This window comes from Ursus americanus, chromosome 8, assembly GCF_024610735.1.
Source record: "Ursus americanus isolate L20-20 chromosome 8, mUrsAme1.1.p, whole genome shotgun sequence".
Classification (NCBI taxonomy): domain Eukaryota; kingdom Metazoa; phylum Chordata; class Mammalia; order Carnivora; family Ursidae; genus Ursus; species Ursus americanus.
This window is the reverse complement of record NC_142134.1, coordinates 26,382,714-26,408,768: the sequence shown is the minus strand read 5'-3', so window position 1 is coordinate 26,408,768 and position 26,055 is coordinate 26,382,714.

Sequence of the window (26,055 nt, the reverse complement as noted above, 5' to 3'; positions counted from 1 at the left end):
CATACTTTCTCTGAAAGTGGCATTATACAAGATGGTCAGGCTGTCACTCAACCACGGTCTGCAAAGTCTGGCTACGTTAGAGAAATATAGCCATCATAGCTGGTATTTAGGTGTATAGTCACAAGCTAGAAAGTTCCATAAATTATCAAGTTCATCCTGTGAGTTCTTTAACTTCTCTGGGCTGACCCTGTCATAACTTAAGCACTCTTATTACTGCTGGTGGTAAAACCTATCTGAAATGATTATCAGCTGAGCTCAAAGGCCTTGCTATGCTCCTGAATACATAGTCAGGATTGGTGACAAAAATAAAGTCCATTCCCACCCCCCAGCTATGCTGTTTTAAAGGTATCTGGTTCCAGTTCCTGAGCGTTTGGTAGGGCCCTTGATGTTGCTGGTACTAATTTTCACACACACCCTCACCATGTATATTAGCTATACTAATTCTTAAAATCTTCTATTTCTACCAAATGTTGAATAATCAGTACTCTAGCATACAGTATCTCCTTAAATCTGTTGGATCGCCTGCCTAATGGATGGGTTGTTGAGGTTTACGGGGATCCAATATCATGAGCATGCCCTGAATATAGTCTTGCCCCAACTACAGATTCTTATGGAGGTCTGTGCAGAGTCTAAAGATAGAACACATGAGGCAAATGAGTTTGTTACTGACTTCCTTATAACATCTACCCTTCTGACAACAAATGGGAGAGGTCTGGGTAGAACTAAATTTGGATATGTGGTCCTCACGTCCTTATCCACCAACTTTTAAGGCATCCCAAGTAATGAACAAATAGGACTTTCCACATCACTAATATTTTATCTCAACACAGTGAAGCACCCAGGTGGCATAAACCACAGGTCATTTTTCTCACAATATATTTGTATTGGGCCTATGGCTACTGTATAATATGAAATTATACTGGTTTTTACATAGTAAAATATTATTAAACTATTGTAAACTATAAATATGAAGGCCTAGCTGCAATTTGATAAAATGCTTCTGACTTATTTTTAAATGAAAGAAAGATTATTTACCAAGTTATATGTACACACTCACATAGGTGGACAAGGATTTGAATGAAATATAAAGAAAAACAGTCTCCTAGTTGGTACCATGGAATTATGGGTAAATAGGTTTAAATTAAAAACATATTTCAGTTACTACTGTAAATATAAATTATGATGGGAATAAGCAGAGAAAACCAAACAGCATCTTGTTCAAAGAATTCTATTTAATCATAATTAGACATAAAAAGCAAATTCATTAAGTTTTGAACCTGGGTGGTTGAGTGAAAATTCACAAAGCAAGATTTTTAGAGGTTTATATAAATAAGGAAGTATTTTAAAGCACCAGAGCAAATAATGACACCAGCAATTACGTCATTATACTGACCAAGGCACAGTATCTTTATGTGTCTTTCCGGAATGGGACCATACCCATGTAGTTGCCGCAGTCCTATCTCATAGAGACAACCCACGGTGAAGGCAAACCACAAGCTTGAAATCTGTGCATGGCAAAGCTTGTCACTTATGTTCTCTAAAGGAACATACCAGATTTAGGCTCTCATTTTATTATTTATTCCATTGCTTTCCACCAATTTTTCTATATATGAAGCTTAAAGACTAGAAACTTGTTTTTCTTGGTATCCAAGCACCAGAAAGAGGAAAAAGCTCATGACCATGGGCAGCATGGTTTGAAACTTGAAAATGGCAATGAATATCCCTTTGAGAGACTTTCAAACTGAGCAGAGTGCTAGCTGAGAAAACATACTCAGAATATTCTTATGGTTTTTTCAGAGAACAACAAAGACTCTTTTTTCAAAGAACATATTTTCTATGACAATATGTTTTTTTAATCCTATTATTATAAATTTGCAAAGAGAATCCCTGTTACTCATGAAAAATAATATCCAGAATCACCTTTAGCCTCTCCCACACATTACCATAATTTTCTGGTGAGACAAACCCATCTTAGCCTTAACCTCAACATTCCACAGCATTACCTCCAAAAGATCATTCCATTTGTAATTATAAACATTTATGCCAATTGCAAATTAAATTTCCCAAGGCCTTAAATGTGATGTAGTACATAAAGTGTGAAAAGATGCCTTTGTAAAGACACCATTCTCTGGAATTTGCTTATATTAATGTAAATTACGCGGAAACACGTGGTAAATGACATAATGTTGCACTGTTACTATCTCTGGTGTCCCTTGTGTGCAGCCCCAGTTTATGCTCACTATTACTTACTAAAGAAAGTGAAAAGCTCTATGGACAATCCAACTCAGGCCTTGAACCCAAGCGGCTAACGCAACTCCAGCTTCAACACTCTTTCCAAAATAATCAAAAGGTGATACCATCGAGTTGGTAGTTTGGAGATGTCAGATGGCTGTGTGACATTGCTACAGAATCAGTCTGGTTAATATATCAATAATAAAACTATAGAATGTAAGATTTAGCACTTTTGGATGGATTCGGTCAATGTGCATGGGCAGTACCCACTTAATATGCTCCAAGATGGACCGGACCAAATATCACAACCATGGTATTTTATCTGCGCAGCTTCATTAGGAATGTGTTGTGAAATTTCAGGGCATGAACTGTGGATGGAGTTATTAACTACAAGTCTTTGTCTTGGTTGCTTAACTTAGCTGGTTCGAACACAGCACAGGGTAAGACAAGAATGTGGTAATGATCACAGGAAGGATTTTATCTACATAAAATGACACTTGGCTTTTGGAATATTTTTAGCAATTAAAGTTAATGTGGACATAAAAGTCTTGGAATTAATTTCAAACCAAACAAAGCCACGCCATGAAACCTTAAAACAGAAGGTGTGGCAATGTTGTCTTATTCTCCCTGCTGCCTTTCAAATATTCCTCTTCCATAAGACTTCCCCATTCATTTGGGAGAGGGGAAACAATACTTGATACTCAAAATATTAAACTCTCCTCGCTCCTTCTGGTTCCAACTTTTCTCAATGGCATGATAAAACTAAATTAATAATAATGATAATAATAATAATCACACTATGATCTAACATCTATTGAGTCCTTGCTACATGCCAGCATTATATTAAAGGCTTTAAATGCTTTCTTTTCTAACACTTTCATGAGCTGGGGAACCGCTATTAGACTGAGGCTTCAGTGAGCTTGAATAACTTGCCCGGAATCACTTAATAAATGACAAAGCTAGAGTTCAAACCCTGCCTGACTCACGTAAACAAGACTTTGTGTTCAATAGCATTTTCTGGTGCTAAGGCAACTACAGAAAGAAAAACCTGTACAACTACAGTAATTCAGGAAAAGTTTAAAGTCCCACTCTGTCCTCAACTCATACAATCACTTGACCTCAGCACTAATCATTTAAATATTTGTTTCAGATAAACTACACTACATACTGGTGACTAATGGAGTGTTGATAATGACCTTTTTGTTAATGAGGGAAATGTACTGTTCTTTCAGAGGATGATGCTACCGAGATGATCCAACCATCAAAGGGCCATGAACTTTATGTCGATTTCCTAATTCTGATGATGCATTGGCTTTGATTTTCCCTGAACCATTCACTTTATTTTAGGAGGATATGATCCTTTCTGTTTCCATTGTTGATACAATCGTGCAAGGTTAAAGTAAACGAACTGGCCCACATAGATTCTGCCTACATCTTTGCCCTCCCCTGAGCTGTGTTCTGACCAACTGAACAGAGCGAGGTAAACCAAAGAATTCTAGTTAAAAATTCCACTCACTACCCACACTCAGCCTGAGAATTTTGCAAGAGATATGACAATATAGTTATGAAATCTAAGAACGTTGTTTCTGCCCATCCTTGGACGGGGAGTGTACTGTCAGTATGCATTCTCCAGGCCTATCCAATATTAATCAACTTGTTTTAGAGTCTTGGGATGAACTACAGAATGACTCCACAGTAATCAATGTCAGCCATTTAAGTTATCTCAAATACCTAATTGGTGGTATTACCAAAACAAAAGGCAAATTTCTTCTTTGGAAGGAGTATTGGAATCGAGAAACTGACTTTACCACACAAACTCAGAAGATGTCATTTTGCCTTTTACTAGTTTTAGTATCTTGAGTAGGACAGAAGTGTCTCTACAACTCTTCAGCTATAAAATGGATGGTATAACTGCCTCTTCAGATAATAACAAGGGATGGATGGATAAAAGACAAAGAAGTAAGTTAAATATTAAATAATTAAGGGAGATTCTTATCATATTGGCTTGACCTAATAGATATCTGATTGTATTGCAGCTCTGAGAATTCTGAATGAGTTTGGGGGTCTCTGAAAACCTTTTACTTCTGGCATAACCTTTCCAGTTACAATGTACCTCCCTTCTCATATCCTCCCTTCAAACTATCCCTTTGAAAAATAGGCCAAAAAGGGCTCCTAATGAGTTTTGGTCTTCGTAAGAATTTCAAACATCTATATTTTTAAACCCCTTCAACCAAATACCTTTTTTTACCCCAATATTATTCACAGATCTTTAATCCTCAAGATAGGTCAATAATTTGGTCATGGTATTTCTGTATATGAACAGCGAATATTCCTATTCAGATAATTCTAACCTCCAGAAAGTGAAGTAAGTAGAAAACATTGGAATTTTTATCTTTTGATCTGTTAAGTCTGATCCAGCAGTTTGGATTTCTTACATCAAATTCCCATAATTATTTGACCATTTATTTGGATATATTTTGGTACTGCCAGTAGCGGTTGAGAAGACAGTGATGTGGGAGAAAAGAGATACAGAAGGTAAGATGCTAAACTACCGGTAAAATTTTACTTTTTGGTCTATTTTTTAATTCAATTTTTTCAAGACTGCACTTTGAAAAGTATACTTACTTGAAATGGTCAAAAATAAAAAAAATTTGGTGTGATTTAAGGGCTCACCGTATATCTAGATAATAAAGGCTGAGATGTTTCTAGAAAAGAGTTTTTAAAGGAAGTTACAATAGCTTTAAAAATAGCCTCTCTCCTGGCCCACGTGCAAGTGTGGGAGAATGACCACCAGCCACTCACCTTGCCTTTTGATAATCTTGCAATGTTTCTTGCACTCCCTTCGGATTCAATGGCCTGTTCTCTAACAACCTGGTGGGTCTTTTCAACTGATGTTCTTTCTGTAAGAAGTGCTTCTTCTCTCTTTATCACCTCAGCAACCTCTTCCTTCAAACCTGTGCGCTGAAGGATTCTGGCTTCCCCAAGGCGGTGGGTGACGCTCGCGCTTCCATACCTCCAGTGCCCTTTGTACTCATTTCTACTTTGCTATTAATTGATCCAACCCTCCATCCGTTCATTCATTCCTTAAGCATTTTTTGAACACCTTTTATGTAATAGGCACAATGTCAAGTACAAGGGATATAAAACAAATAATACACAATTTCTATTATAAAGAGTCTAAAGTGTTATACAAAACTTCTTAACCTGGGCATTTCTTCACCCAAGTGAGCTTTTATGGGTCTGTTTAGCATGTTGAAGTTTTATGCACACATTTGTGGGTACGTGCACGTGTGAACTCCTCACCAAAGGTGGTTTTAGATTTCTAGAAAATTCTAGAAATCTAGAAAATTCTAGAGGAAATCAGAAACCCTAAGAAGGCTCAGACTTTAGTTCAGTGGAAAAGACAACTAATCGGTTAATTACAACGAATTGCGTCATTGGTGATAAAACAGAGATGCAGAGGACCAGGTATGGTGACTATGGGATAGAAATTGGCAAGTGGTGGTGGTATCTGCGGAAATTTGGGGGGCAGAGGTGGTTTCTGGCTGAGTCCTGAGGATGGGTGTGTTCTCACTCTCTACTTTTCTTCCCTGTCAAATGTCTCTTTTACTTCCTCCTCACTCATTTCTCTCTTAACCTTCAGAAATCTAGCTCCCAGACCCACCGCTGTACTGAAATCGCTCTGGTAAAGATCATCACTGATGTTTTCATTCCTAAAATCAACTGGTTTTCTAAAACCAAGTGGAAAAATCAATTCCCATTTCAAATCTTTAATCTCAAGGACTTAGCATAACCTAGTTTGTCTCTTGTTCGTGTCAGAGCCCAGTGGGGGCGAGGCAATTCTCCTGCACGGCTCTCCTCCAGACAGCCACCTCGGCGGGACTGAGGCCGCTCCCATCATGAAGTTTCTCCTCCTTGGAGTCCTTTATTTCCAGCCGCAGAAGGGAAGAGAATGCAGATAGTTAAGAGCACGGAGAGCAGCCCACACTACTAACTTCAAAGGAGGCTGGGGAATGTGGAGAGAGTAGATGGGCCATTTGTTGAGTTCTCCCTGCCACTGCCACAATATTTAATATTTTGTATCACATCAGCCGTGGTGTCCATATTTTCCTCCAAAATTTAGCGATTTTCTGGGCTCTCTTAACCTGGGCTAAATGTAATTTTAACAGGGATCCTTGCTTTGTTTGTAACCATGTAAGAAATAGCGGAGCTGGGGGCTATGTGTGTTTGTTGCTGGAGGCCCGTTACCAGAAGTGGGAAATATACTTCATTAGAGATTTAAAGCCAATGCAAACAAAATTTCTCTCATGTTGAGGTGATCAGCTCTATTCGATTAGACGATGAGAACTGTGTAACTCATCATCTTTCCATTTCTCCTCAAGAGGTCCATTATATCTACAATTATAAATAAATCGGACTTGAATTTGACAAATCATTTGCCTTTAATGTGTTTTTGCAGTGCTCACAGTTACATAAAATCCAGGAGCTACAGCAATTCTTTCACTGCCAATTATGTCTGAGTGTCCTTTTTCTATTAAAACTCTGCCTATTAGCACGGAGTAATGAGCTTAAAAGATAATAGCTAGAAACCTTAAAAATTGTTTGACCAAATACTCCCTATACATTTATATTCTAAATCACATTTATCTTCTATTGTTATTTATCAAATTCTTGCAATTTCATTACCCGACCAAAAGGTGGGTCTCATCATTTGATAAGGATGAGTAGATTGATTGAATTGATGGAACAGACGATCTGAAATCAGAATATATAAGAGGTAGCTGTTTTTCACATGTCTGGCTAACGTCAGCAATTTAATGCACATGACAGTTAAATTTAATGAGAATCCCCCCTTTTTTTTGGTCTCAAAACTATTATGATTTTAAAACCTACGTTATGAGAAACTTCTCTGTAGAATGATAAGTTAAAGATGGAAAATTTTATTGTGTACGTGGCTGATTGGTGCAGACCAGTTCACGAAGCCTTTGAACTCACCTTGATCTCTCACACACCCCGGGGTGGGTACCCTGCCCTCGTGAAGGTGTCATCCCATCCGCCTTTGCCTTATCTCATTCCTCCTCCCCCTTCCAGAAAGAAGTGGCAAATGACTGTCTGGGAACTTCCTGAAATCTGCCTCCTCTTCCACAAGCAAACTTGCTCCTCCTGCCCTTGGAGGTAAAACAGCCACCAGCGTGACAGGGCTCCAAACAGTCCCCGGATTTTACAGTTTCTGGAGTAACTGGCCTGTGTTTGGGACCAAGAAGCTATCGTTCCTTGCTGACGCTGTGGCGTTCAAATAAAGCAAAGAGCCACCATATTTTATTCCCCAAAATGACATAAAGGAAAACATAAACAGATCTGTTTCCCACGTGGCAGCTTGCACAGTGAAGGCCATTGTTCCCTGGGAACCCCAGCTGACACACACCCGCCGTGCCGGATCAACTGGCTTGTCCTCAGTTTACAGGCGTGAAGTCACAGCAGCGAAGGTCCCATCCCTTGGGTGATTTTCCTCTTCGGTTGCACTGAGCTGTTTCCTGATGTACCTGAGGTGCCTGAATTCAAAGCTGTGAAGACAGAGAATCTTGCTGATATACTTGGTTTTATCCTTGGGAGAAAGAATATCTCAGGAAAAGAAAGTTGGTGGAACTGGATCACAGGGGTCATTTATAGAGAAATCCCCCAGGCCACTGACAGTGTTTTGGCCTGTTTCGTGTAAAACAGTTAAAATATATATAGGGAGAGAGTAAATCCTAACAATACCGATTCATTTATCCATAAAGGTAGAACTTACGAGAGAAGGATTTATGCTGCTTAGGGGATGCTTTGGAGTTCAATGAAAACTTCTGGGGGAAATACATCAAACAAGAGCAGAACAAATTTTGAAGGAAATGAACACTGGCTGGTGTCCATGCCTGAGTCATGTTTATTAGTCAAGCCAAACAAATGAGGCCTATTCCCTGCTAGGGACAAGCGCCCAATGGCCACATGGCCCCTCCCATGCCCAGTGGCCTTCTTGTAGTAAGAGCAGTTCTGAGTTTCAGGAACTTAGTCCAATCTCCATTGTATTGACTTACTGTCTAATGAGTCCTTCTTTCTTCTACAATTCAGAAGGAACATTAGAAAGGAGTGAAAATGGAAGCACAATCTCTGTTTCAGTTCTCCTGTCATGGGCAGAGGCAGTCCGTGGTAGGCAGGGATTTCTCCTTTCAGCATGTGAACAGGTGGTATGATGGGAAGGAAGAGAGATCCGCAAATATCAGTCCCATCAGCTTGTCTCAGCATCTCATCAATAAAAGCTCAGGCCTAAGTATCTGCTGCATGTCACTCATGGGCCAGGCCTGAGGCTACGATACAAGCACCCAAAAGATCAATAGGCTTCTCTTGAAGAACTGCTCTGCTCTGCCTCTCAGTGTCTCCGAAGCATTATTATTGTTAACGTAATTATCTGTCTCTCCAGCTTTGACCTTGAAGGTAGGGCCTTCAACATCGGAAACCCCGTACGTGACAGGGACTCACGCACAGCCGCCCCTCCATTCGTGAGTGATGGACAATGAGTGAACGAGTGCATGAACGGCAATGAGGTGCATTTAATCAGTTCCTTAGGAGTGGGTGATCAGACCCTTTCAGCAAGGAGGTAGTCTTTGGAGAAGAGCACTAGAAAATCTGAATGGAGGGCAGAAAAGAGTGCGTTAGAACCTAAGGCAGCCTGCAGGGACACCTAATCGACTCTACATCCGTGCCAAAACTCAAGCTTACTTATGACGTTTTTGCTCTAAATAAAATTTAAGAAAATATAGCTTATGAAGCAGATGAAGTGTTTCTGACCTAACTTTCCATAAAAGAAAAGAAAAAGTTTTTAGGGAGCATCTCTTGGTTTATCAGTCCGTGGAGGCAGATCTCCATGTGGGATCAACAGACGGATTGGTCATAGCATTGGCATTTGGAATTTGAAGTCAGCAATACCTTTTTTCCCTGGCATTAAATAATATCTTTTACTGCTGTGGCTCAAATTTGTTTGTTCATCCGTGTGTAACAACATCCTCTTTCTGGACCTCTCCTCTTCTGAACAAAGGCAGATAATGAACCCAACAGGTAGGTACATTTCTCCTGGGGAGCCCGAGTTTCCACTTTGGATATCTCTCTGAAACCTGAGATTTTTGCTATGCCAGGTCCGTTCTTGAGGACAAGAGCCAACCCTTCAGCCTGCTGGGCGGCTCAGACTTAAAAAGAAGGCTGTCGTTCTCTAACACACTGCCATCTTTCGGCAGCGAGAAGAATAGCAAGAAAGACAAAGAAGAAAGGAGGCCTTATTACCTGTTACATCTGGGTCCACTCATGGAAGCAACGCTGATGCAACCATCCGCTCCACTGGCGGAAGTTCTCTGGAACTGACACACAAAGCAAAGAAAAGCAAAACAAAACAAAACAAAACAAAATGGAGCCGCACTTCATGAACCTGCTTATACATGGTCTACCCTGAGACAATTCACCCCATGCTGAAGTCTTCATTCTTTGATCTGTTAATGTATTCTTTAATTTGCTAACTACTACAAAACCCAAAAGTTCTTTTTTTTTCCCATCAAAGTATAGTTGATACATGATGTTATGTTCGTTTCCGGTGTATAACACAGTGATTTGACAAGTCTGTACAATACCCCGAGCTCCCCCACGTGTAGCCACCATCCGTCAGCATACCACGCTGTTACAATGCCATTACTCTAGTCCCTGTGCTGTAGCTTTCGTCCCTGTGACTTAGTCATCCCGTAATTGGAAGCCCATACTTCCCACCCCCGCTTCACCCATTTTGCCCATCCCCCTCCCCCCTCCCCCTCCCCCAGGGAACCATCAGTTCGTTCTCTGTGTTTATGAACCTGTTTCTGCTTTTTGCTTGTTCATTTTCTTGTTTTGTTTTTTAGATTCCACATAGAAGAGAAATCATATATCCTCATTTTTTATATAATCCTCTAATACAAGTACACACAATAGAGCTTGCCTAAAGGTCATATGTTCTGGGAATCTTCCAGCACAATCCCCACGATTGGATACAGGTGTTATTCATTTAGCAGATGTTTTTGAGCACGTCTGCTGTATGCCATGCCGTGTTCTGGGTGGTGAGGACGCAGTAGCAAACAAGACAGGTGTGGTTTCTGCCCCCATGGAAGTTGCAGCTCAGTGTTGAGTATTGGACATGTGGGATGAAGGCTAATGTGGCAAGGCACAGGATGATGGAAGAGTAAGAGGGGAATTTTATCCACCTGAAATCAAAGTTTGCCTGCTCAGGAAGTGACATTTAAAGAGAACTGGAGTGGGGAGCCTGTGTGGCTCAGTTGGTTAAGCCCCAACTCTTGCTTTTGGCTCAGATCATGATCCTAGAGTCTTGAGATCGAGCCCCTCCTCGGACTCCATTCTGAGCATGGAGCCTGCTTAAGATTCTTTCTCTCCCTCTCCCTTTGCCCCTCCCCCTCTGCTCATGAGCACTCTCTGTGTCTCTCATAAATAAATAAATAAATAAATAAATAAATAAATAAATAAATAAAACCAGAGGGAGGCCAAAAGTTAGCATGATGAAAGTAGGGGACCTGGGAGTGGGGCTGGGGAGGCACTGCTTTCCAGAAAAAGAATGAATCTGTATAGTACCAAGTACGGGACCTCATGAACTATCAAAAGGGTCCTTGATTTGCATAAGATGCTTTACAGAGATGTTTAAAATTTATATGTTTATCTCCTAAAACATACTGTACACTAAACATAGTTAACAGGAGGTGGTACAGCGGAGGGCAAAGCAATTTCAGAGACTTGAATTCAAATCTAATTAGCTCTGCCATTTTAAGCGGCTTACTCTTCTGACACTATTTATCTTTCAAATGATTACAAGCTTGCCAGTTTCTGAGCAGGTTGAAAAGGAGTAAATGTATGTAACAGCCCAGCGCAGAGTTACACACAGTGCAGACACCTCGTGCGTACCACCACGTCTTTCTATTTTAACGACTTTGGGATACTTGAAAACTCCTTCCTTTAGAAAGGCTCATTCAATTATTGTCACGTCCACATTGTCTGAAGGACTGTTTTGATTACAGACTTGTGATTAGTGTGTGATACGTTTGATGCCTCATTAATCTCCTGCATTTATTATTAATAAAATTGTTTGAATGTACTGCTTCAGCAAGTGGTTGGTCAGGCTGTTTTTGTCACTCGTCGAACAAAGTCTAAGCAGAACGGAAAAGTGGGTGTGTCCTTAAAGAACTTAATGTTTCTTCTTTGATTATCCAAAACTACTCCAATTCACTTAAGAATAATGCCACTCAGTAAGCCTTAGCTGCGTAGAACTAATCAAAGATCACTCCCCAAATGGCCTGAAGTGTGTGTGGGGCACTGGGCAGTCCGAGGGTACGGAGCTAGTTCTTCGAGCTATATTAGACTATTTTGGTGGGTTTTAAAGTTCTGTTCATCTTACAGATTTAGCACAAGTTGTGAATCAAAAAATATGGTAATATTTTAAAACATGGTGACAGCCTATTGTAATTTAAGTCCATTTTATAAAATTTAAATGTCTTCTGTTAACTATCTCCCGTGTGAAGGCACAAAAATGTTGAAGCTGGAAGGGATCTTAACATCACCTCTTTTAGTCTGTTTTTCTACAAACTGGGAAACTGAGGTACAAAATTGTAGTTTTCCTAAAGCCAGTGGGTGTCAGAACAAGGATTCTCATGCAGAGGGTCTGGTTCCCAAATCAGCAGATTTTCTACTGTTTCTTCCCACACCCATATTTTACAGGGTAGTCGACGAGATGGGCTCTTTCTTCGGAAACAAATGTCATAAAATACTCTCAAAAAGATTCTAAAATAGCACTCTTTTTTTTTTAAGATTTTATTTATTTATTTGACAGAGAGAGACAGCCAGCGAGAGAGGGAACACAAGCAGGGGGAGTGGGAGAGGAAGAAGCAGGCTCAGAGCGGAGGAGCCTGATGTGGGGCTTGATCCCAGGACTCCGGGATCACGCCCTGAGCCGAAGGCAGACGCTTAATGACTGAGCCACCCAGGCGCCCCTGAAATAGCACTCTTATTCTAATTATTAATTAGAAATCATCTAAGTGGTGCTTTTGTGTCTTCAACTAGAATAAATTTTATCAAGTCTTCCTTCAAATAACATTGAGAAGAAGATTGTTAAGCATTCATTTATCCAACAAATATTTACTGAGCATATAGAGTTTGGAAGGCACTGTATTAGGTAACTGATTTCTATCCTATTTTATTAAGCAAGGTAAATAAGGGGGAAAGGGAATGCTCCCAGGAACATGCCATCGAGAACGTCCCCTCGCTTTCTGCATATCCTGAACTCTATTGCTATTGTGTGTCTGTACGGCATCTTACAGTGTCAAGGCACTTTCTCATGACATGAATTTCTGTATCATGTTACTTAGGCCTCTTATAGCTCTTAACACTTTCAACTTGGTATCGATGTCATTGATTTACCTCTTAGATTTTAGTTCATTTTAAAACGGAGGCTATTTTAAACAGCACCAATCTGCCACAATGTCTAGCCTACTTTCTTAAATATAGCAGATGCCCAGTATTTGATGAAGGAAGGAAGGAAGGAAGGAAGGAAGGAAGGAAGGAAGGAAGGAAGGGAGATTTCATTTGATCCACGGAAGCATAGGAAGCATAATTACCATCATGGTAGAGAACGCCACGCTGTGGCTCAGAGAAAGTCTTGTGTACCGTTGCTGGTAATCCTTAGAGCTCCTAGTGAGGTCTCTTTCTACTTCAACTCCATCAAAATCACGTGGTAATCCTTACTCAAAATAGAACCATTTCTTCTCCTAGAACCCCTATCACAAAGCTGCTCAGTAAGATATTATGTTGACTTTGTCAAACTATCTGATTTCTTAAGTCTGAGTTCGCTCTGATTACACATACAATCATGGAATAATATCTGTGTGGCTTTGGGCTGTAATTTCCAGTTGGATTGCTAGGAAGGTAATTGGAATAAGAGCCTAAGTTCTCTGGTAAAGAGTAAGAGCTACAGAAGATACATTTTTATTTTCTGCATGCCATTCAATGCTATTTTATTCATGTTTTCCATTGTGGATAAATGACTTCCTCTTCTCTATCGTGACTTTCAAAAGAATGAGACTGTGTCACCCTCCCTCTCCCGGTCTCCCGTTACTGGCTGTGGCAGACCTCTCTGCAGGCCAGACAATCTGCATGGCTTTCAAGATTTGTGAATTCTAGTAAAAGATTTCCTTTTAAAAATAAGAACTTGTCAAGGGGACAGCTAAATCCTGGCTTAAAGTTCTGGACCTCTAGCAACAGCAAAAGAACTTATTTTTTTATGGGCAAAGGAATGTATATTCTTTAGGCTTCTCTTTCTTTATGCTTCTCTCCTATGACCATGCCATAGATAAAAGAATCTTTGAAAGAAATTTCCAGCCATGTGCCCCGAAACTTCTTTAGTACTACACTAATTCTATTTTGCCAAAACGACTGGAAAAAGCAAATTCATGTCTCCAAACTAGTACGATCAGAAGTAAAAACATTAAAAACATGTTTAATATTGTAGAGGCTTCTTTATGTTTTATTTTACATTACTTAAGGAACATTAACCCAGTTCCCAGACAACAAGATGTCCTTGTTCCTCAGGGAGGACATTATTGCCCTCACGTGAACAATCGATAGCAGGTGACTAACACCCTGCATTTTCCTGGGCTTAGTGGTTCAGAAGCACTTTCATACACCTTATCTCACCTGACCCTTCTACCTGCCTTGTGGAGCGGACAGGGAACCTCTCATTATCTTCACTTCTCAGATGAGAAAAGTGAAACTCAGGGAACCTCAGAGGCTTCCTGAGGTCAAACAACCATGCAGGGGGACATCAGGCCTTGAACTGAATCTTCAGACTTCACGCCCAGCATGCTAACTCATTAACTCACTGGGCAGTAAGAAGGAGATGAATCGCCAAGGCAAATCTCACTAGGACTTTGGTGAATTAAATCACTTTACATTACATGTATTCAAAATGATAAGTTAAAATTAGTGGTCCCATGGATGAGGTATTAGGTATAAATGCAAAAGTTAGAATATTTCATTTTAATTACCAGGATAAAATTTTTACAGCCAACAGCTCAGCCCCAGTTAGGTATCAAAAACTTCTGATAAACTGAGCAGGTGTAAACTTCAATAATTATCTACACTGACGTAATTGTTAATTTACGTATGTGTCCGATTGTTTAGATTGACTTTGTGAGTACAGATAATTGAATTCTTTTTTTTAAGATTTTATTTATTTATTTGTCAGAGAGAGAGGGAGAGAGCACAAGCAGGGGGAAAAGCAGGCCTAGGGGGAAGCAGACTCCCCCCTGAGCAGGGAGCCCGATGTGGGACTTGATCCCAGCGCCCTGGGATCATGACCTGAGCCAAAGGCAGCCGCTCAACCAACTGAGCCACCCAGGTGGCCCCAGATAATGAAATTCTAAGTACAAGTCCCTTTTTTGGAGTAAGTCCTCCCCCACCTTTTTTTTTTTTTTTTTGAGTTAGACCCTCTGGGCATTAATTTGATGCAGTTACTATATGCTTGCTTTTCAGTATTAGGCTGTTCGTTCTGATCTGCATGGAGGATCTTATAATATGTTCAACAATACAATGCCGAACAAGATCAGACAGAAAATTTCATAGTTAAGAGCGTGTACTCGAGCTGAGTAAACGCGGGCAAGTAATGCTACCCTCAGTTTCTTCACTAGAGGACGGAAATAATAACTGTATGCTTCTAACTGGCTTGTCATCTGATTAAAAGAATGGATAATATGTAAGGACTTAGTTTTGGCATATGGTCAATTTGAAATAAATCTGAGCTATGGTCTTTTTATAAATATATTCTCTCACTGTTTAATTGTATTTTTGTCCTGATGATAAGGACACCGTATACAAAGTTTAAATCCTTTTTTTTTTTTTAATTACCGTAGGGACACCTGGGTGGCTCAGTCAGTTAAGCAGTTAAGTGTCTGCCTTCGGCTCAGGTCATGATCCCAGGGTCCTGGGATTGAGTCCCGTGTCCGAGTTCTCTGCTCAGTGGGAATCCTGCTTCTCCCTCTCCCTGAGCTCCTTCTGCTTGTGCTCACTTTCTCTGACAAATAAATAAATAAAACCTTTAAAAAAATAAAAATAAAATAAAAATTACCCTAATATTATAATGGGATAAATCTTACCAAAATTACTTAAAGCTATTCATAAAGTTCCCCCAAAATTGGTTTCTACAAAATGATTATGACTTAGAGGGTGATGGTGTTACTGGTTTTTGTGTGCACGAGGCATCAATCTGATAAGAAAAGTGAGTTTTTGCTTTTACAATTTGCTTGTTGTCTGGCTTTAATAAGCCACTTAAGTAAGTCAATTTTTTAATTTTTTTACTTTTTTTTACAAGATTTTATTTATTTGAGAGAGAGAGAGCAAAGGAGAGGGAGAGGTCACGAGAGGGGGAAGGGTCAGAAGGAGAGGGAAAAGCAGACTCGCCACCAAGCAGGGAGCCCTATGAGGGACTCGATCTCGGGACTCCAGGATCATGACCTGAGCTGTAGGCAGATGCCCAGCCAACTGAGCCACCCAGGAGCCCACGTATGTCAACTTTTTTAAAAAGCATTTAATAAATTTATTCTCTTTTTGTTTAATTTTGTATGTCAACTTTTTAAAGATTGAGAGGAAGTTCTAATAATATGCAAATGTGGTTGCTTGTAATATGAAAACTGAAAAAAGCATGTTTTTGCAGACTGAAATCTAAATAATAATAAAGTTTGGACTGCATGTAAGTGTTTCTTCTAAAGAATCCTGAACTGCATATAGTTTATTTATTTTTTATCCTGGGGTGTGTGTGTGTGTGTGTGTGTGTGTGTGAGAGAGAGAGAGAGAGAGAGAGAGAGAGAGGATTTGAATTGTATGTAAAGAGAAAGTGAATTTTTCTAGTGTGACTTACTTTGACTTACTCAGCCAAAGGATTAAAAAGCCACTCTATTCAAAACAAGTGTAATGGATGAAATTTTAAGTACTTTTAAGCAATAAACTTTAAGTAATGAAAAAGCTTTAAAACAACTATTAGGATTAATTCAATAGAACATCAAAAACAGATAAACCGAAGAAATGCTCAACTTCAAAGGGACAACTGAGGTGACAGTATGATTTTGTTTGGGACCCCACCATGCTGCTTTGTGATTCTTTCGGATAAATTTGGCTCTGTCGGAGGAATGAGAAGGAATGGTTTCCTCCTCGAAATGAAGCCTTGGCTGCATAAAGCCATTGCTTCCAGGAAAGCAGTAATAAAATGGCAGGTAAGAAGGAGGCTGATGACTTTAAGGTTTTGATGAGGCTCAGGAAAGGGTCTCAGAGGTATTAGGAACTGGAAGAGGCAGGAGAAGAGAAGCCTGCAAGCAGAGAGAGGAATTTCATGTTGAAACCATGGGTGGGGCCCTGTTGAGTGATGTTGAGGCCAACATTATTACGGTAACGTGAGCAGGTGACTGACACGAAGTGGGTATCGAGATCTCTGGGTGGAAAATGTTGGGGAACTCCCAGACCCCTGTATCAGAAGGGTAACTAATGCTGAGAGCAAACTGAGCATGCTGACTGGGATTGGAGCAGAGTGGAACAAAAGTAAAAGCAGGTGCTGGCATCATTGAGAATTGTGAAAATACCGTGAAAGACAGTCAAACCTACTTCCAAGTGCAGCCACCATTTTGCAGGGAAGCATATATGAATGGGGCAGCAGCCCTGTTGAGATCAGAGAAAGGAGGAAGCTGTGTGAAGACCTCTTCCACTTAGTCACTTTGCATCATTCACTTGACCTCTCTACATCTGGTTCCTTCACTTGTGCTCTAGTGCATGTTTTGAAAGATTTTTCAAGTTCCTATATGAAGAACATAATAGAGGAGAAAGAAAAAGTGGGAAGCTATCAGACTTCTAGATAACAGATTGGGTGACTTGAGTTACAATGGTGGCAGTGGAATGGAGAGAATTGTGTATTCGAGATAGATTTTGAAAATAGAACTTAACCAGAGAAGACATAATCCAGGTGACTTGCTAGATTTCTGTTGCCCTTAATTAAGATGAGAATGGCAGGAGAAGGAATAAAATAGGAGATGAAAAGCCCCCTTCCAGGCATGTTGAGTTAGAAATATGGAAATAGAGATGTTTAATTAAGAAGCAGAAAATCATGATTTTTGTGGTCAGAATAGAAGGCTAAGCTCAAGGGGCGCCTGGGTGGCTCAGTCGTTAAGCATCTGCCTTTGGCTCAGGGCGTGATCCCAGGGTCCTGGGATCGAGTCCCATATTGGGCTCCTCCACTAGGAGCCTGCTTCTCCCTCTCCCACTCCCCCTGTTTGTGTTCCGTGTCTCACTGGCTGTCTCTCTCTCTGTCAAATAAATAAACAAAATCTTTTAAAAAATTTAAAAAAATAGAAGAAGGCTAGACTCAACATGTAAATGTGAAATGTGTCATTCTCTAGATGGTGTTTAAAACCGTAAGCATAGATGGAATCACTAGGATGAGAGTGTAGGAGACAGAAGAGAAGCTAGTACAGAGCCCTGAGGAATTACCACACCCAGAGATGAGGAGGCCGATGAGCAAAGGGCCCTGAGAATGAGTGAACCAGGGAGGTGCAAAGCAAACCAGGCAAGCACGGCGTTCTGGAAGTCAGGAGAGGAGCGTGTTTGAAGTCAAAGTCCAGTGAGATGTACTCAGGGAAAGGTAAGTGGGTCTTATGAGCTTCATGTGGGTTGTTTCGCAAGCAGAGTATTTAAATGATACCACTTTCCATTGGCTGAAACCTGACATGTTGCCTTCAGGTCTCCAGCTAAAGGCTGGAGTACTTTCCTCACTCATGAATCCCTATAGCAACTGAGTACTTAGAAAACGTTGCTGGAGTTGCCTATCCATTCCCAGTCCACCCTGGTTTGCTCCCTCACTTCCGGTCTACAGCCAGATGGTTAGGTAGGTCGCCAGCAGAGAGCTGGGCTGCTGGGACATGTGCTCTCCATCCCTGAATCCCCACAGATGAGTTTCTGCTGAAAGAGGTTCCTCCATCTCATGACAAAAATGAAAATATTTCAAGGAGTAAGTCACACAGTGACCCCTTTCCATTTAGACACTTGCCCTTCCGGGCCCTATTGAGTCTAACAACGTGATGTGCAGAACCTAAGAAGAATGGAATGCTGTATTGATGCAAATGGTAAAAAGAACTAACACTTCTCTAGCACTTCCGTGCCAGACGGCGTTCCAAGGGCTTTGTATACATGAGCTCATCTGATCCTCACAAGACATCTGTGAGGTAGCGAGGTTCTGTTATTATTTCCATGGTACACTTGAGGACACTGAGGCCCCAAGAGATTAAATAACTAGCACAAGTTTAGCTCCAAGTCAAGGCTCTTAGCTGTTAGTGAACACACACACACACACACACACACACACACACACACACACCCTCCTTAGGTGAGCTCAAAGGAATCTTATAAAAGAGAACCAATGAACCAAGGAGAAGGGCTTTTAAATCACACTGAACTGGCAGTCATTGGAGCCTAAAGTACCTAGGAGGACAAAGTAGGAAAATCAATAGGATTAAGAGGTGGATTCTGGGGCTCCTTCTGAGAACTCACCTCAATTCATCTCCTAAACTCACTCTAGGAAATTCCGAAGTGTTAAGGTGGCTCCAGTATGATGCGCTCTTAAGGTAGCCATCCGAGGATAAACACGTACATTCGGTCATTCATAATGACAATCTTTAATCTGGGTATGAAGTTCAACTGAGTGGGAGCCGAAGGTGATCTTGCCCAAGAAGCAGGCTTTTAATTTCAAACTGCCATTTTTGTTATAGGAATGTTCTGGGCATTCCCGTGTAGCCCATTCAGTGTGCCACCTCCTGGTGGGACCGGACATGTTTAATTATTAAAAGTCTCCATGCACCTGTAGCCACAAACTAAGGATGTTGGAATGAATGCAAAAAAGAAACACATTAATAACATAAATCTTGCTGAGTTGCAACATCACACATTTTGCCTTCTCACAGATACCATTTCATATTTTGTTACCAGTTTACACTGGCCAGCTCTACGTCTATTGGGATAAAAAGGGAATAAAAGTTCTTAGTATCATGAACTGAAGGATGCTTTATGGTTATTATGTTGGGGAAAGATACTTTGGTTTTATGCATTCTATCCAACAGGTATCAAAAGTAACTAAGAAAACCGAGTTATTTTTCCTTCTTTTCATTTAGTCACTCATGCAATAATCGCTTATTAATGCCTATGTTCCAGAACTTGAATCACAATAACGAACAATATAATCTTTGTTTGCCAAAACCTCATTTGGGAGAGAGTTTTGGAGAGACACGAATCATCGGAGCAACTTAGCGTGGTGTGGTGAGTTAAGTATAAACACCAGTTGCCATGTGAGCATCTGGGAAACCATTGGTTTCTTTGAAATAGGTGGCAATAGGAAAAAAAAATCCTCATCTCTCTTTACCCCTAGTGAGTGTGACTTTTCTCCTAAGGAATGTTTGTTTTAAAGCACTTCAACCTATCTTTACCCTTCAGGCCTCCAAAGCTTTAACTACTGCCCAGGACAGAAAAGCATGCATTTTTCTGGAGAAATCCATGGAGTACGTGAAACCCTTAAATGGCTTTATCATTTTTTTAAAAAAAGACAAAGAACATTTTAGGGACAAATTCAGAATTTGTAGAGGGGATGAAACTTTGGGGACCTTTTAAAGAAAAAGAATACAGAATTATAAATGTAACATTATTTATGAAAGTGGCTATTATTTAGAATGAAAATGCAATATTCTTATTAATTAACTACCTGATTTACTGCCTAATGCTTTTTTTTTTCCAACCATTTTTGGCTCTATTTTTTATCATTTCTTCATGGAACAGCTTCAGTTTCTCATCCCTGATATCAGGAGTTTGATTCTCCTAGTCTTTGATATAGAGAGGACATTATCATCGTATAAGAATCAAAGTGCTGTTTATGACTGACCTCATTTAATGCCCTATTTGCGAAGCACTTCAGAGAAAACACCCCTTCTTTGAGTATCAGTAAGATTCAGAAGTTTACAGCATTATGCACTCTCTCCTTCCATGTCTCGGGTACTGTTCTGGACGCTTTGCATGTATAATTCACTTAAACCTCATTGAAACTCTATGAGGTCAATGCCATTAAAATGGTTTATGATGTGTAAACTCAGGCCTGGAAAAAACAAATAGCTTTGCCCAAGGTCACACAGCTGGTAAGTGGACGAGTCAGGCATTAAACCCAGTCAGATGAACTCCAGAGATAGAGCCCTTAACACCCATATCCCACCTTTTACGGATGTGAGCACGAGACAGAGATGAAGATACTGCTTGCTTCTCAGGGACCCAGTCCCACATGGCCGTGGGTCTCACTTTGAGATAAGAGTGAGTGATGAAATGATAGAAACCTCAGACACAAAAAGAGGTCTTTGAAAAAGCAGTAGCTTATGCCCCAGTTTGCACTGGAACCACCAGGAGAGATGACATCACGAGATGTCCTGCTCCAATGTGGTTGGTGGAAGCAGAGAGGAAACCGCGCCGTGGCCTGCTCTGTCAGAGAGCTGCACCTCCATGGTTCCAACACCTGTGTGTCTTCTCCACACCAGAAGCGAGCACAGCGAGCATGGATCCAGCAGTGGTCGGCCGTGCTTCCAAAGGGTAGTAGGGACAGCAGCAGGAACACAGGCCCAGACTCAAGGATATCCCACTGGAGGCCAGTAATGACCACGACATCAGTCCTATTCTTGGAAGGAAAAGCACAAGTCCAGAAACCAAAATAAATAGCCACATATTTCAGAGGATCCGATAAACCCACATCCCTACTTACCGTTGTCACAAACTTTCCAATGCCCCTTTTTGCTTTTGGCTTGGAAAATTTCGGCTCTGTAAATACCCTTCCTAATAGCCCCTGCAGATACAGCACTTGTATAAATCCTTTTCCAAGATCCGCGCAAAGAACTGCGCTAGAAGTGGGGGGCGCGTGGTGTGCGGCCACGCAGCCAGGGCGAGTGTTGGGATTCGCAGAGGAAGTACAAGATAAATTACCCGTTCGGTCACCTAAGGAAATAATGCCTTTCCATGATGATTCTTTTGTTTCTAAGATTTCATAAGTGGAGCATTTAGGATATTCCTTAGAAGAAGGTAGGAGAAGATACAGGCATCAAACTTGGGAACTCCAAAGGAGCTCTGGTCAGTACGAATCCCTGAAAGTCAGGTTCATTCTGTGTGTGTGAAAGACAACAAATTCTTTCACTAAGCCTTTGATCCCTTTATGGTTTCGTTGTTCGTTCTACTGATTGTACTAGAAACAAGTTTCACTTCAGATATAATAGTTAATGACAGAGACTAGAAAAGGAAGTGGGTGTGGAGCTGTCGTAAACTATAATGACAAGAGCGTTGGTTGCTATTTATAGCATTTGTTAAACTTTCATCTCCTCAAATTGCTATTTTCATGTAGCAAACTTTAATCTCTCAGGCAACAGGGTAAGCAACATGAGATTAGAACTGGAAGTAATTTCTGGCATTAGTCAAATATGTAATGACTAAGAAAAACACCTTCTTCACCTTGAAGTGTCACCAGTTACCAGTGAGAATAGGAAAATAAACATTCACAAGTAACCTTGCAGGGATCAGTGTGGGAACACGGTTACAAAGAGGATTTATGCTATATGATGCCATCCACAAGGCAAAACGGATGAAATGTGACTATGGAACAACAAGACTCTTTTAGAGACTTGGAGCTATTTTATGAGAAAGAACTCGTCAGAAAACCATTTGCCCATATCTAATAAGAAATACACTTGGTGCTGAAGCCAGAGAGGGGCTCAGTCTGAGGCCAGTTCCTCTTTTTCTAAAAAGCTTTCAGCTCCGTGGTGGAGCCGGTCCACTACGGTGGAAGGGAGTGTAGGCCTGGGCGTGGTAGCAGGACTGGGAGTGGGGGGTGGGCAGGGAGAGGCTGTGAAGAGGCTCAGTCTGCCGGCGGGGACCCTCACCTTGCCCACTCTCCAATTCCAAAGACTGGTTTGCTTCTCCTGTTAGACCTCAAATTCTTTGTTTGTTGGAACCTTCTTTTACAACCTTCTGGACTTCCTCTGGTCCATGCACAGAGTAGGCACACACCACATTTATGCAAGTCAGTGCAGCTAAGAAAATGTGGACGATTTGGTCTTAAGACAGCTTGTCTACTGATGTCATTTTACAAACTGGTGGCAGACGAACCGTGGAATGAGCCCGGGTAACTCCCAGACTGAATATGGGAAAGGGACTGCAGTAGCTGGGGGGTGCTTGAGGGAGTCAGACAACCATCCTCTCTCTGGTGAAGAAAGGGTATGAGTTTGGACCCGAGGTTCGGTGATTTTGTTGAAATGGTCTTAAAGGTGGCAGCATTGACCCCTAAGAATTTAGATGTTTAAATAGCTGAGATATTTTATCTTCAGGCTTAGCTCAAAACCCAGTTACGATATATCTTATTGTTTGTGCCCAAGACTCCCCTGCTGCTGAGAACGCTTTAAGGGAAGTCGGAGAGACAATAAAGATCCTAGCCCTGGGTCCCTTCTCTAGCAGCAATGAGAAGCGCGCACCATATAATACTGTCGAGTTGAAATTCTGATAGTCTCTATTTGCCTTCCCTGTGCACCGGATAGCATCATCCTGATAGCTGCAATCCTCATAATCGTTTCTCTTCCTTATGACCATACAATCATGTATTTCATGCAGGGACTAACAAGTGGATAAGAAATGTACTTGTATCTATTTTTATTACGTTAATTAAAGTCACAGATATGTACTGCTCACCTACCATGTATAACCTTCTATGACAAAGGCTGAGGGACATAGTACATACAAGGACTGGCTTTACCCTTTTGGAAATAAGATTATCTGAAAAAAAAAGTGATTAGAACTACAAGGTCAACAATCCCTGGCAGACAAGGAACAAGGACTAAGAACATTGAGTGGTGTAAGAGGTCAAGGGAGGGTGAGCTCGTTAGGCTGGGTTATCCAAGGAAGACTTCCTGGAAAGGGTGGGGCTTGAGCTGGATCTTGAAAAATGAGCACAAGTTTGGGAGGTAAAGAGAGGGCAAGAAAGTTTTCCAAGCAAAAGGAACAGTATGGGTTCTTTAGAGAAGCCCATTTCACACTGTATTTAGAAACAACCTTCTTCCTGATTGAATAATTTATTGGCCCAGGTATTGAAAAGTCCAGGAGTAGGTCCTGCTTTGATATGATTGAAACGTATGCCCAAACACCACTGTGTTTCTGTGTTGTCTTCATTCTCTGGTAAGTTTTCCTTTACAGTAGGGACTAGAAGCTCCAGATACATAGCCTGCCAACTCAGCAAACCTGCAGAAAGCGGACATGTGCATATGTCCTGGAGTGGAGTCCCATTTGCCTGACGTGGGTCAGAAGACCTTCCTCTGAGACAGTCACTGAGGCCAAAATGACAGAATATTCTTATAAACTCATCTAGGTCATGAGCCCTCAGGGTTGGGCTGTAAACGAGTAGGGACTGGCGATGGGAGATTAATGACAACTTTACCAGATAGATGATGAGCTAGATGGAGATATCCACAAGGAAAGATCAGAGGGGTATTCCTGGAAGGGGAAATGGATGCTAAGAGTCAGAAATCACAATGGTATAAATAAATATTTAGAAATGAGAGATAGGTCAAGGTTTATACAGACCCAGATATCCCTAGTTATGAGCATAAATGATTATCGTGAAAATAAATTACTGTGTTTTCACATATTTGTCTTATTTGGCATCTGTTTTTCAAATGACCCACCAAGCGGGGCTTTGAAAACACTTAATTTGCAAACCATGTCTAGCACTCATTCTCCTCCTCCTATCTCTGACTATTATACAACTACTACTAGAAATCAATAAGTAAGTTGGGAAATGGAGCAAAGCAAGGGATGTTCTCTGTTGCACAGGATGGAGTATTAAGAAATCTTTTCTCGGGAATTCCCCATGTTTCAGATAGAATAGAAATTAAGTGGCTGATTCATTCATTCACTAACAATAGGGAGAATGTTCTGAGGTGCCAATGCATCCTAACCCCAGCAGATCCTCCCTAATGCCTGTTCTTGCAAAAGGCCTCTGAAATTTCAGAGGTGTTTACTGACACTTGTTCTCACCAAATGCTAATCTGCTCATGTCACGGTGCTTCATTTGCACACTGTACATGTTGGCACACTTTGCCTTTACGCACAATCAATAGCATTTTGGTAGCACTGAGTACTTAATTCGGGTGACATTTCGTGGTTGGCTTTTTGTTGTTACTTTCAAAGTCTACTTTTTTAGAGTTCCAAATTCCCAGCAAATTAGCCTGTTAAACATATCAACAAGTTGAAACTGTGGTTGAGACTGTGTTTTCATAACACATAATTATGGTCCCTCAAAAAACCTTCCCAAGCCCAGTTAATTGAGGTCCATGGATCCAGCAGGCTTCAGTGCCTTTTGACATCAAATATGCAGTGAACGCTTTCCCTGAGAGGGATTTTTCATACCTTTTGGAGTCTAATGAGCTTGATCACCTGTTTCTGACTCAGGTTTTTTTCCTTTATGTTTACATTACAAAGCTTGGTAATGAATCTAAATTTGACCTCAAAATCACTTTAATCTCCTTATTTCAGTCTTCAACCCTCATTGTCCACTGGGTCTTAATATTTTCTTGGACAGTAGATCTCTCTAAAACTTTTTGAAACTCTGGTCTCTCTCCCCAGAAAAGTGCACAAACATCAAACATTGCTTACGATTATAGAAGGTTCTCTTCCCCACCAATCCCATACAAGACTTCTACTGAAGATGTTTTGGTGTTGACAGTTGAAAACAAATACGGATTTGATTTTCCATTTCAGGTACCTTTTCAAAAGGATACCTGGGACCACTTCATTTGTCTTCTCCTTTGGCTGACCTGGCTCGTATCAGCCCTCAGACAATAGAAGAGACCTCTTCATTTGTCTTCTCCTTTGGCTGACCTGGCTCGTATCAGCCCTCAGACAATAGAAGAGACCTCAGAGAAAGAAGAGTACGGTGAATCATTTCTCTTATCCTGCTAATTCTGATGTTGGGTAAGGGGATACTTTGGACCCCACTCACTGAATGAGCAATGCCGGCTGGAAAAAAAACCCCCAAGACAACCAGCCAACTGTCTGCTGACACATAAAGAATACTGGATCGGATATTCAAAACCTAGCCAAAACTTAGGGACACACCAAGAGGCTTGCCTTCCCTTCCATTCATCAAATATTTCTTGGGTGTCTTCTACGACCAAGGCACTTCTGTACATTATTCCATTTCATCAGTGGTTTGGGCAGTGCCCCACAAATAAAAGGCACTCAATACATATTTGTTGAAAATGAATAGTAACGAACACTTATTGGGCAATTATTATGTGCCAAGAGGTTTAATTCTCAGAACAACTGTGCGAAATAGGTGTCATTAACTGCATTGTTAATGAGGCCCACAGGGGTTCTGAAGCTATGACCTTGACCTGATGCTTCTGTCCATTATACACAGTTCAGTGTCCTCTTGTAGGTGTGCTTGTTTAACCTAGTCTGAGAGATGACAAATTCTGGTTCAGATCTAATCAATAACTTAACTCAGAAGAACGCACGACAGAGCCTGGACTGGGCCCAAGTTTGACTGATTTCAAACCCAGAGCAGTTTCGTGACATCACTGCTGCCTTCTCTGTTACAGCGTCAGTCCCACCCACACACCGTCTTTCCCCCCAACTCCGGGCCGTCTCCATTCCCACAGCCATCATCTGAAACCA